The 14,113-nt window shown below is 37.8% G+C and overlaps 1 protein-coding gene across 1 annotated transcript in view; it reads right to left on the reverse strand.

The window, feature by feature from the left end:
- Positions 1-5,830, reverse strand: part of fbxw7 (F-box and WD repeat domain containing 7) — a 151,729-nt gene extending 145,899 nt beyond the window's left edge. The window contains exon 1 of the mRNA XM_030141074.1: positions 5,335-5,830. The gene's annotated coding sequence lies outside the window, so the exon portion shown is untranslated. The remainder of the gene's footprint in view (positions 1-5,334) is intronic.
- Positions 5,831-14,113: the final 8,283 nt, after the last annotated feature.

Here is a 14,113-nt window from a genome sequence, read left to right on the forward strand (position 1 = left end):
CTTTGTAGACAAATTTACAACTTTGGCTCAGTAGCTGCCTCTTCTCTGTGTTTCTGCACCACTGTCTGCTGCTGCTGAACTGGGGATAATAAACAATAGACTTCAGTACAAATTCAAGTATTTATTGTACTTTATTTACTCCTTAAAACCCTGTGGAGCTCTTTCACGTACCAAGTTAACTTCATAAGAAAAGCTGCTCTCTGCACATTTGATTTTAAGATAATGTTGAAAAGTTTAATTTCACCGCCTTCATTTCATTTCTCCTTTCATTAAACATTTGAGGGAAGGCATCCCAACAAAGTTTAATGTGAGATTGTCATTTACTGGAAATGCAAGGTATTAAATTTATCTGTAAAAGGTGGGAAAATATTTAGTGCCAAAAGTTATATACAAATATGCAGTCATATTCAGTGTTTCATCGCATAGATCATTTCTAACCCTAGAATGAATATGCACTGCAGATGAATGTTATTTTGTATTTAGTAACAATATAAATAGTCATTATTTTCAATGATTAATTAAGTTGCAGTGGGACGCAATATTGCCTAGGTCAAGTAAAGTAATATGTAGTACGACTCCACAATAAAGCTGAGAAATATGAAGCTCTGTAAACTACTCGCTACCTTTCTCTCCTTGTTGAAATATAACTTTTCAGAATACGAGGTACTCAACCTATCATCACACACACCAAATCTCTAAATAAGTGTATAGTCTGAAACCAATTGAGTTTCACTGAGGAAAGTAATGGAGATAAAAGGTAATATCCAAATACTTGACCTACTTGCAGCCTAACCTTTACTTCTGACATAATCCCATCCTTGATGTTGTTGTCCTTTATTGCTCCAGTAGGGTCTACTGGATTTCTTAGGGAACAAAAACACTGTTCATGCGATTTCCTGACGATAGGAGATCCCTCTCTTTAGAAGGTGATTTGGATCTCCTCACAGAAAAGCCCTTTAATTTCCTCTTTCCTTGATCTCAGTTTCTCTCTGGAGCCTCTCTGCCCACATACAATGCCGCTGACGGCGGGCTGGACTTTCAGAGAGCCTGCTGCTCTAATCTTTAAGTTTCTCCCACTTCATGCTTATAAGCACTGTTTTATTTTGTTTTCCTCTCTCCTATTTCGGATTACATATGAGTCAAAGTTTAAAAATAAAGTAAAAGTACTCAGATAAAAGAAAGTTGCACTTTGCAATTTGGAGACACACTGATGCAATTTCTTCAGTTCTGATACCGGTTCCCAGGCTTTGTGTATCAGCTGATACTAAGTTATGATGCAGCACCCGTGTATAATTGAAAAGCGATATGACTCCCTATATGGACAAGACAGAGATCATGCTGTTACATGCAAAGCAACATCAAATTTCCTTTATTTCCAAACAAAATGTAACAAATACGTACATATAACTGCATGTGATATGGTGCATATTTCAAATATTGGTCATTATTGGATGTTATTAGTTGAGATAATATTGTTTTGTGTGTGCATATTGTTGGTACTATTAAGACTGGCAGAGTGATGTAGTACGCACACACAGAACAACATAGAATTTATCTAAGTGGCTGGCCAAGGGAAAGTTAACATCTAGATCAAAAAATACATTTTAAATCATCTTTTGAAGACTTATATATTTTGAAAGTACATTACTTCTAGTGTCCAGCACAAGTTTTATTTGTTAGAAAAATGTTTTAAAAAGACCATCTGTTTCCAAACAGATTCTGGGCCGGTTCACTTCTGGTGTGAATATAACCGGCCTCGAGCCGAAACAAACCAAGGAACCATGCACTTTTTTGTGCTTGATGAGCCACCATAGCAGGGTGGCATTGTGAGTACTCAACATTGTGGAAGTAGCCGAGCCGCATGGGTAGCCAGAGCTAATAGCAGCAGCAGCCATGAGGTGTGGACAGACGTGGAGCAATAAGGAGATTGAAAGTCTCATTGACATTTGGTCTTACTGCACATAGGACCACCATGTTTGTCTTCATCAACACCCACCATCTTTGATTCATCCCACCCCCGACTTTTCTGTCCAGTGCCAGTGCAGTTCATCACATGCATGCTTTCGTGTACAAAGTGTGGTCCGCAAGCAAAAAGTGCAATGAGAATGCGAACCAACCCAAATAAAAAAAGTAAAGTCTGCATTCAATCCAAACCAAATAAGCAAACCAGTGGTGAAATTAGTGAAATCTAAGCAATTTAAATGTATTATTATGAGATCTATTTATTGATGAAAACATTAATTATCAGAATTATCTGAATGACCTCATTTTTTTCAGTATGAAACCGATAATTATCGGTACCAATAGTTATTGTGCATCCCTAGTTAAAACATTTTTTTCAGTCACACATCTAAAAGTGCTCACTATTCCCTGCAAAATGAGTCATAATTTCCCAATAATCATCATATTCTAAAAGCCAAACTGATTAGTTCACATGACTGTCATTCTGTCTATTAAATATATTTCACCTTCAGGTAAAATATCAAGTCCATCAGGCAAAGCAGGACAGCTCCCAGAGGCTCTGTGACATTTGACAAGAAGGCAATGTAAACATGAACCACAACTGGAATCACTGTCTGACTGCAACTAAGTTATGGTTAACTTTGCTGATAGATCTAAAAGTAACACAGATAAACTTTAGCTGCATTTCTATCTCATTTTGAACAAGAGAGGCTGTTTTCAGGACTGCAGAGGTAATGTAAAGCAGAAGATAAGCCTGCAAACATTATGGGTAACAAAGTTTACCTCTGTCACTGCAGACAGTCACTGTTTCAGCCTGTTACACCTCTGCTTAGTCCACTCCTGCTGTATGTGCTACATAGTACACACTAAAATTGCCTAATATTGATTAATTTTCTACGTTGTCGGAGAGCTGCACAATAGCAGCTTCAAAATCTTCATTATATTAACTATATTATATGGGGATGTCAACTGATAAAATATTCCAAAAACTGTAACCGTTTACCAGCCACTATCAATTTATATTATGACTTAAAATGCTCATCCTTGTTCGATATCAGTATTAGATCAATCCATCTGTATTAGAAACACTGATTATAAAAATACATGTTCACTCTCTTGATCATCCTCTGCTTTCACCACCACCACCGAAAAACATTACCACCTGAAAAATCAACCCGCTACATTCTATGTATATTATCAGAGGATTGCATTCTGTCTCTTAAAAAAGTCCTCTGACCACAAGACCTGCCTTGTTCCCTCAATTTAAAAACTTCCCTGCACCGCACTACTGTAGATGCTCATAAACTCTCCCCCATGAGTTCCTCACTCATTTCTACCCATGTGGCATCAAAAACCACAGACTGGCATCATTCAGGCTCTGCTCTGCTCTACTTCTGACCAAATGTCCCAGTATCCCTCACTAAACAGTGATCCAGGTCTCAAAAGGCCTACTACTCCGCCTGTTATAGTCAGACGGCTCTCACTCTACTAAACATCTCAATGCACACACTTCTTGCCATCCTTATGGACTTGGGGAATCATTACTGTTTATTTAGTCTAACACTGCTCAGTGGTATTTTGTGGTTGGTTTACACGCACTGGATTGCATTATGGGCAAAAGCACAAACAGATGCCACATGGGTATCCTTCTCCACCGCTGGGTAAACACTGGTTTTCTGATAATGCTACCACCTATGAGTCACACTTTAAAGCCCTTGACTGCCAGGTGTATCAGCTCAGTATTAAAGAAGTGAAAAGTCTACAAAGTCTCTTTAAATCCACCCCAGGCTAACATTTCCGGATGACGATCAAAATACAAAAAGACTTAGGAAATCAGGAGGAAATGGAGCACAAAATCCAAAAAACCTTTTACATGGTTGCAGTATCACAATTTCCACAGTTACCCAAGATTACATGATTTGTTTCATAACTGGGTTAGCATTCAGAGCAAAATACAGGGAAAGTTGTCTTTGAAGTCCACACAGATCTAGCCTGACAAATATATAGAACAGTATTTCTCTGCTGAATGCATCTAATTTGGTGGTTAAGCCTTGTGCATTACATGCCACTAAATTAATCCAAGTGAAAAAACATATTTTACAATGCAGAACACTAAGCTGCCGTCTATAGAAGCTCAGCCTCAAACACAAAAGACAACTTATGGAATATGCATATTTGCTCATTTTTGTCCTACCGTGAATGTGTACACTCCTCCATTCACAGTTTTTGTTTACATCTGCCTGCATCAACAGCACAGTACTCTGATTAAAACCAGGAGACTCTCCCTTAACTCTACAGGTAAATAGAAAACTAGATGACATCAGAGCCAGGTATACAGAGGTAAATAACCACACTTTAGATCATACAGCTAACATACAATGTGCAGTACATCATCAAAACACACACATTGTGTACAGTGTCTATGATCAGGTGTCTAATTCATTAAGTAATATGCCCTACATCACTCCAAGCATAAGCACAAAACTAGATTTGGCCAGAGGGTAGGAACCACAAAGAAGATTAATCTAAGATCATATATAAAAAGTTCAGTCCATCTGAAAACTCTTTCAGCATGTCAGTCAGCACTGGGCATAAGCAGTTTATAGTCCTCTACATTTTTCTATAAAATATACACAAAGGAGAGGGGTCCAGTTGTCTTAGGTATACTTAGTCGTGACTGTCCAATTGTTCCTAAGAAGAATGAACACTGAAAATCGGATCTAAAGCAGCATTGTAACAATCGGACATCTTCGTCGTCATCGTCCTGGGAATTGCTGTCATCCGTTAGCCCGCAAAACATCTGGAGTTAGCTTAAGCTATACAACTGAGACATAACATAAACTTCTCACGGGGTGCGCCAACCTTTTCCTTTTGAAGTGAGACCCTGACCATGCAAGGAAGTAGTCGGCAACTGATCCGCTAATTTCCACTTATTGTGCGTTATGTCCAAAAGCTCTACTAAAGATCCAGATCAGACGCAAAAAACTTTATGGCTTTTTTTTTTTATAAATAACATGTTGAATGCGGACCTAACTCCTAGCACTTCTGGTTCACTTTTCAGTTAGTTTAAACACAGTGGTAAACTCAGTAAGCCAACACAGATAACAAACTCATCCGCAATTTGTCCTGGTAACATTACAACTCAATACGTAGAACTACAATGGGCTACATATAGAACTTTAAACTTCTCCCTGATGTCTAACAAGCTTTCCATCACGAGAAGTGCGTTAAGTTGGTTAGCATTAGCAATGCTAACTTTGCTAACTACAGAGCTATGCCTTAGCAAGCTAATGCTAGGCCCTTTTCCACTCGTCCAATACTTCTATAATAAAAACTTAAATCTCGTACTTTGTAATTTAAAGCTGTATTCACCTCAGAAATGTGTGGCCGGACAAATGTAGCAGGCCTCTCCGGGGGTTCCTTCTGGTCGTGTTTCAAACCTGATATCCTTTGGAGCTTGGTGAAGCTAACGCTAGTTTGATGTTCCGACGAGGTATACGCTGCGTCTTCTTCGTTTCTTGGTTTCCCACCAGCAGCAGTCGGTGTTGGTACCTAATCTACAAGGCGCTAGCACGTTAGCTGGACAAAGCTAACAATCCTACAAGGCACTCTTCAAGCCAAGTTGGAGTAGTGTTAGCAGGCTACTAAAACACCGCTAACGTTAGCAGCTTCGTCAAACTGACGAGTGTGTTTGTCGACCTTTTGACTCTGTTCTTTTACTGGGCGACACATGAAGGCCTCTGATCACTACAAGAGGGAAAATACATCCAATGAGCTCAAACAGCGTGTCAGTGGTGAGTGATTAGCCGATCAGAGCCACCTCAACAACCGCTAGGTTTGTTCGTCTCCTGACTCTCCACCGACTGGAGAGAATGGCTGTCGCAACATGATGACGACACGTTTTTGTTTGCGAGCGGGCGCTTATCTGTGATGTATTAACTCGCTCCCTAATGATATTAAACGGAGAGGACTGACTTTCCGAATAAAAGTGGTTTGGTTGGATATAGAGTACTTGTGAAGATGTTGAATGGTTAAGTCAGTTCATTTAGAAAAAATGAGAACGATTATAAAAACTGTATTATTTTGTTTGGAAAATACTCTATGCTCTTCATAACTGTACATGGACTGAAAACACACATACATGACTGTTTTATATGCACCATCTACTTGACTGATTATTTATGAAGTCTATTTTTTCCAGAATTAATTCTAAAATAAACTTCACTTTTACATAGAAAACTTTACAGCCTGTAAACAGTCTTTGGGGAAAGTTCAATGCATTATACAGATTCCTTACGAGCGATAGCACTTCTGAGACGTAAGTTTTATTTTTTCCTCTGTCATGTACCACCTTAATTATGTTTATATGGTTCTTATTTGTTGTGTTTGTCTTAAATTATCTTGTGTTCTACATACTTGATCTTCTTATTCTGATATATTTAGGATGCATTAGGATAAATGCAAAATCCAAAAGTGATGTTAATTCAGTTGCAGATATTTTTAATTTATTTATTAGTTTGTTTTTTGTTTTTTGTTTTTTGTTTTTTTTTGGGGGGGGGGGGGGGGGGGGGGGGGGTCTGGTTTTTTTGTTGTTGTTTTTTTGGTCACCATCACTATCATCTGCCTAATAAAACTGCAGCAATTGAATTTAAAAAGCGTCATCTTAACTATGAAAAAAAACAACACATTTCTGGTAAAAAAAAAAAAAAAAAAAAATTGCTTTGAGTCATAATTTCATTCAAAATATACTTCTGATGAATAAAAACAAAAAGGAAAAAGACAGAAAAGGGGAAGGATTCCAAAGCTGATTTGCACAGATCAAGTTGGATGAAAAACCCAGACCTCATTCTTTCCAGCCCATTGAGCCTCATTTATTCAAAGGCAAAATAGCAAGCTATCATGGATTAGAGTGCTGTTGCTGCTGCTGCCGCTGCTGCTGCTGCTGCCGCTGCTGCTCAAGTTAGCTCAGCAGTGCCAGCTATGGTTAGTTTTGGCTCATGGTCATTTTCATGCCCTGTATCTGCATCCTCCAGGGAGAGTCTGAAAGCCTGAGATATCACTAAGCACCTAACATGTGATCCTGAGAAGTGTGGAACTGAGACTGGCATCTGGTCAGTGAAAGCAGAGGAGCATGTCCTGGAAACAAATGAAGACTGTAAATATCCACACTCTGGTACTAAATACAGACAGGTGACAAATTAAAGGAAAAAACAACACATGGTGTGTTAATAAGGTTTTAGATTGTCATGGCATTGATTCAAGTCTGTGAAGTCTACTAGAATGGCGAACATGATTCTAACAAAAAGATATTGCCTCATTTGTGCAACATGTTGCCTTAACCTCCCGTGCTAATCAAGCTCATCTGAGATCAGGTCACTGACAGCCGTAGCATGCGATCATTTTCATACCCATCAAACCCTGGTGCCCTACGAATGGAGGCATCATCTCTCAAGTTTTTACCCCCATGGCCAACTTCTGGACGAAGGGGTATTGTAATGGTTTTGTCGTCTGTCCATTCAATGACATAATCACATTATCTGAAGAATGCATTGGGATATCTGCACCAAATTTATACTGTGGATGTATCTTGGCATGGAGCAGAAGCCTATTGAAAATAGGTGACCTTGACCTACTTTTTCAATGTCCAATGACCTTGTGCAGTTATAATATCTGAGTACTTTCAAATATAAATATGTATGTAATAAATTTTCCACAAAGACAATCAAATCTAAATTTTAATTTTTTTAATTTTCTTTTTTTTTCTCATGCCTATGCTTTTCATTGTTTCCCTACTGTAATGCTTTTAATGTTTTATGTAAAGCACTTTGAATTGTCTTGTACATGAACGTACTATATAAATAAACCTGCCTTGCCTATAGAGCAGTAACCTTCAACAGAATCTTACACTGTATTTGGCCAAGGGAGATCAAAAATGCTTTATTGTCATTGCACCAACATACGATGTATATAGTTGTGTCAAGGTGGGTGTGAATGATAGGACTCGGGAGTTGGGAAGAGAGGAACGGATTTATTAAACAAACACAAACAAAGGAATAAGGGGAAACCTGTAAGGGGCAAAGCATCAGCCAGTCTGTGGAGCAGATGAATGGTGAAGAGTCCGGGTTATGGTGAGGTGTGGTTGACAATAATCCAGCACTGCACGGATGCAGAAATGAGCCTTTTATACAGCCCTAATGAGGCGCTGCAGCCATGCAACGCCAAACAAGTGACTCTGATTGGAGAGGGAGGGGTCAGCGGCCATGCCGAAGCAGACTGTGACAAATTGGAGGGTTTTTTTGTGTGCATTGGATAGCACTGTCACCTCACAGCAGGAAGATTCTAGATTTGATTCCAACACCATGGAACACCACTCTTCTGTGTGGACTTTGCATGCTCTCCCCATGTTTGTGTGGGTTCTCTCCAGGTATTCCAGCTTCCTCCCAGCATCTATTTAGTGCATGCAAAGACACTGCACTGATAGGTTATTCAGTGAAGCTACAATTGCTCATAGAATGTGACAGTGATTGGTTGTTTGTCTTTATTTGTCAGCCCTGTGATGAACTGGCCTTTGACCATAGGTAGCTGGAATAGGCTCCAGCATCCCCACAACCCTCTCAAGGATAAAGTTCATAAATTAAAATGACTTGGACACAGTGAAAGTACTCAACTACAAGTAAAAGTTCTGTATTCAAAATCTTATTTTACTAAAAGTAGGTACTGTGTATTATCTATTACAGTTTGATAATATCAGGGGTTATTCTACTTGTGGACGAGTGTAATTTGTTCTTTGCCACAGCACTTAAGTAAAAGTACTTCCCTTTTGTCGTATTGCGCCACTGCTCATCTGTGTATTCAAAAGCTTTTGTCAAAGCCACAATGGCCATGTGTTCTTATGTAAACTGCTCACAAAGAACCTCCCCATAAAAATCTGATCTCTGTAATCTAATTTATCTTCCTGTTGTTTTGGTCGCTTTGTCATTGCAACTAAGCTCTTAAAATATCTTGGATAAATCATCGACGAAGGAAGGTTTCACATGGTTTAAACTTGTCATCACAATCTCGAAGAAGAACAAGCTCACAGTCTGTTGTCAAGTAACTTTGTTATAATGACACAAACACAGATTCCATGGTGTATTCTGTGTTTTCCACTCAGAGATTGCCCAACAATGATTGAATGTGGTGATTGCGACAGACAGATGATGCTCCGTAACATCACAGGCAAACAACCACGGCTGCTGGTGCGGCTGCGATAGGGAGCTGATGGAGTGTTGCAGGCAGCAGCGGTGACGTCTGGATACACAGTGATTCAGAGCTCTGCACATTCAAAGAGATGGGGTGAAGGAAATATGATGTAGAAAAGTGTCCTCCACAGGGTTATATCACTGTTCTGTGTAACATAATCAGACACACCTTTAAACAAAATTTCTGCGGAATGAAAAATGTTCCAGCTTAAGGGTATTTTACGTATCTGCCAAAGGAGAAATGTGTCTTGCAATAACCCTTTTAAGTCTGCCATTATAACAGGCCGCCTAAGAGTCGTCATGTTTTCTTTGCAATAAAAGTATCGGAAAATGTCTTTTTTGCCAGTTCTTTTGCACCTTTGTTTTCAGCAAGAACTTAAAGGAGTGATATTTTGCTTTTTTAAATGGAAATATGAATTTTAAAACATTTCCCTGTGGTCTACATAAACTGTAAATGCTATGCTTGGGTGTGAATTCATGTCCACAGGTCCATCTTCAACCCTATTTCTGAGTAATGACACTAGAAAGGTTGTTTTGAGCGCTGGCCCTTTAAATGCAAATGAGCCGCTTCACATTCCCTCCAGGTTGTTGACTTTGCTTTCTGTCCCGTTCAGCCACTTGTGTTTGTTAATACAACCAACAACTGAATATTTTAGGTAATAAGCTCAAAGTTTGGACATATTTTCAGTTTTTACTACAACTGCTGCTGCTGATCAACAGTTATGTCGTACTCGGAGAAATGTTTGTCGGAAGTCTTGACCTTACATGTGCAAATGTCGTGACGTAACTAGTTATAAAATTTAAGAAATTAAGCAGGAATTAAAGCACGTTGTAAAAATTCACTCAGTTTTTCCCAGAATAAATACAAAGATAGCTTTGCAGCACCTGGAAGGATCAATTTCAAACTTTTTGAACTATTAGGGTCCAAATACACAAATAAATGTACCAAAGACAAATAAAAGTGGGTTTAGCAAAATATGACCCCTTTAACTTTCAATATCCGCCCATTAATTATCATTATTCAAAATAATAAATGCTCAAAACAGTGTGTTTTAGTAAAAAAGAAAAAAAAAATGTTTGAAATTTTTAGCATATTAATTATCAGAAAGAACTGTAAATGTCCATAACGAAAACTTTTTGAGATTGCAAAAATAAACTTTCAACTATTTAAAATGAGCTTTAACATGCTTTTTGGTCTTGAACATTCAGTACCCATATTATGGCTTCAATTGTTTTGCTATTTCCTGGTGTTTTTTCGCCTGTAATAGAGTTGCAATAGCTTTTAAGTGAGTCCCACATTGCTGCCATAAAGTGTTATAAAGTGTTGGAAAGCTCAGGATCTCAGCTTTTTAATTGCCGTTTGAATTTTGTGGATCGCACAAATGATTCACGAGTTACAGTAATTTGAATGCTGTAAAGTGCAAAATGCAGCGCAGGAGAGACTGATGCTGTTAATTAAAATAATTACCTTTAAAAACAAACGTAATACTAAAAAGCTAAAAACAAGCATAGTAGATATTGTAGACAGGAAGACAGACCCACAAGAGGGTTAACGTAACTGTTAATTAATAAGAAAGAATGAGAAAGAATGAAGACGGAAAACATGAAAAAATTACCTCATGTCAGAACATAAGAGCAATAAAAAGAAAAGAAGTGTTGCAAAAATAAATATGTATTTCACAAAAGATCTCTGTAATTAATGACAATTTCCCTGTGTTTCAAGCTGTACTCACCTGTGAGACAAATTTTTTATTAATATGTTTTGAGAATAATTTACTTTCGTATTTACATGTGATTCAGTTTCAGTTTCACCATGCGTCACATTGTGAGCAGCTCTGTTTGCAAACATCTGCTGCTTGTTCATTTGTCTGTTTCCAGGTTTATTTGCAAAATACAGGTCACACAGGAGAACAAGTGTGACCTCAGTTATCATTATTAGAATTTCATCTGCAGATTAATTAGCGCTTTCATTAAAGAGAAAATGAACCAAAGATTTTGCATTTTTCTTTTACTAGTGGCATTGTACCTGTGGTGCCATTGTAAGATAGCATGATAAGTAGAACTTGTCTGCCACCACTATCCATTTGTAAACTACCATTTAATCATGCATTGTGCAGGTGATAATTTGAGCCAACATGTGAGGCATGAAGGGAAGAGCATGTATTTGTTTGTCCTGTCAAGCATGATTCAATTCACACAGTGGTAGTGAACTGCAGCCTTCACACTGTAGCATCGTCTGCTAGCAGTAGAAATGTCATGAACAGCAGCATAACCACTTCTGAAAATGTAGTGTGGCAGCAGGGATGAAGAATTCAAAGTAGAGAGAGGCTAAAATCGCCCAGCATACCTCACAACATTTGAATATGGACATAAAATTGTGCCTAGTAGATAGTCAGGTAATGTTTCTATTCACTTGTTGAGTTTGGTGGCGATCGGGCCTGTGAAGGCTGAGGAAAATCCGTACAAACGCCCTCCTGTGCTGCAACATCAATCGATCGGACACAGAACATGCATTATGTTTATGTTTATGTTTATGCATTTGGCAGACGCTTTTTTCCAAAGCAACTTACAGGGGAAAACCAATTAAATCACTCAATCAGTCAAATTTTATTTATATAGCGCCAGATCGCAACAAAAAAGTTATCCCATGACACTTTATATATAGAGTTGGTCGAAACCAGACTCTAAGCCAATTTACAGAAACCCAACAGAATCCTCCAGGAGCAAACACTTGTGACTGGTGACAGTGGCGAGGAAAAACTTCCCTTTAACAGCAGAAACCTGGAGCAGACCCAGACTCCTGGAGGATGGCCGTCTGCCTTGACCATTACATAGTAGGATAATTCTAGGGGTGTCAAACATTAGGCAAGCAGGCCAAAATGGGCCCCTAAATGGTCCAATCTGGCCTGCGGGATGAATTTCAGAAGTGTAAAAATTATACTTACAATATTAACAGTCAAGGGTGTTCAGGGCCACACTGGAAAAAATCAAAATCTTACCAAGTGTATTTTTCTTATTTCTAGTCAAAATATCTCATCACACTTAAAATAAGACAATCACCTAAAAAGTAACTTTTCAGTGAGATATAAGAACTTATTTTTAGACAGTAGATCTTGAAAATTGTATTTCAAGAAATCTTACCAATATAATTTTCATTTGTTCCATTGGCTGATTTTTTGCTTGAATTAAGCAAAAAAAAATCTTGAATTAAGTTAAAAATAAGTTCTTATATCTCACTGAAAAGTTACTCTTATGTCTTTAGATTTAGATTTTTGCAGTGCACATACAGTTCAATGTGATATCAAGTAAAATAATAACATAATAACCTATAAATCAGTGTTTTTCAACCTTGGGGTTGGGACCCCACATGGGGCCGCCTGGAATTCAAATGGTGTCACCTGAAATTTCAAGTAATTGATTAAAAAAGAAAAAGAAATTCCTAATAACTTTTTAAACTTTTTTTTTAATGATTCAATATATATTTCATTATTATTAAAACACCACACACTTTTCCTAATAAAGTCAAGTTAAAATAAAATGCAGGATATAATATCTGAGAGGGCATATCTTGATTGACCTGATCATGTGACCGCGTGCGTTATTACGCTTCAACCTGCTCGGACACAGTCGCAGTCAGAAAACCAGATCCAACAGAGAATGGAAAGATTTCTTCGCCCCCTGGCCCCGCTAAGACATCTCCAAGAGAAACTGAGAAACAGACATCAAAAAGGTGCATTATTTATATTATATAGCCTAAATGTCGTCTAAAATTAACGTTTATTTGCAACATAGTATAGCAAACTATTACATGATCAAAAACAAATTCAGTTTACCAAAAAAATGTCTCTGTTTTGAATGTCTGGAGTCGCCAGAAATGTGTGATGTTAAAATGGGGTCACGAGCCAAAAAAGGCTAGGAACTACTGCTATAAATAATAACAACTCCAGATTTTCTCCTTGGTCTAAATTGAAAAAAGCCATATTACATTATGAAAATATTTACCTTTTTCATTGATCATGAAAATGTCTTGGCAGAGGTAATATTTATTTGTGTGCATTGTTTTTCTTGCTGTTTCAGACCTTCCTCAGGTACAAATTAGATTATGTTTTATGCATTTATTTCCTTCAGACTTTCAGGTTTTTCAAGAAGAAAAAACAGATGGGCTTCTTTGGATTTGCACCATCCAAGAGAAAGTGTACAGAAACTTAACACCTCCTGTTTTGTGTCTCTGGAATGAACAGATCTTACATTTATTTGGTCCTTTAAGTTTACATCAAACAGCCTTAACTTGAAGAAGAAGAAGAAGAAAAAAAAACACCACAAGACCAGATGAAATGCTATCAGTGTAATTTATTAAAAAATGTACAAAACAGAGATGCACGGAAATTTTATTTAAAGCTTCATTAGCCAAATAACAATAGCCTTATATGAAATATTTACAAAATGACTTTATATCAGCATGTTCTACTGTATTCTAATATTTACAATGCAACAGAATACTGATTGATATTTTTAGAAAGTGGAACGTACATTTTTATCAGTGTCATGACTGCATGGATTCATTTTAAAGACTAAACCAGTGACAAAATATCGAAACAGCATCTGTATTCATCAAGTATCCAGTCGGAGAGTTATTGTTAAACGGAGATAATCAGGTGTTGATGGAGCAGCGACTCCAAGAAAACCATTTCAGCCTTCAGTAATAATTGACCAAAACACTAATAGGAAAAAAAAACCTGTTGGGTTCACAGTCAGTGATTTGGAACAGTGTGTGAACAATAAGTGTTCTTCACAAGTCCTAACCAGCTTTGCACAGGCATGAAAAGGAGTGGCCTTCAGTGTCATACAGGCTTACAACCCCCAACAGGATCATTCTCCACTGAAACCTGCAACTGAGCAGACTCGCAAAA

Source organism: Sphaeramia orbicularis, chromosome 1 (assembly GCF_902148855.1).
Source record: "Sphaeramia orbicularis chromosome 1, fSphaOr1.1, whole genome shotgun sequence".
Taxonomy (NCBI): Eukaryota; Metazoa; Chordata; class Actinopteri; order Kurtiformes; family Apogonidae; genus Sphaeramia; species Sphaeramia orbicularis.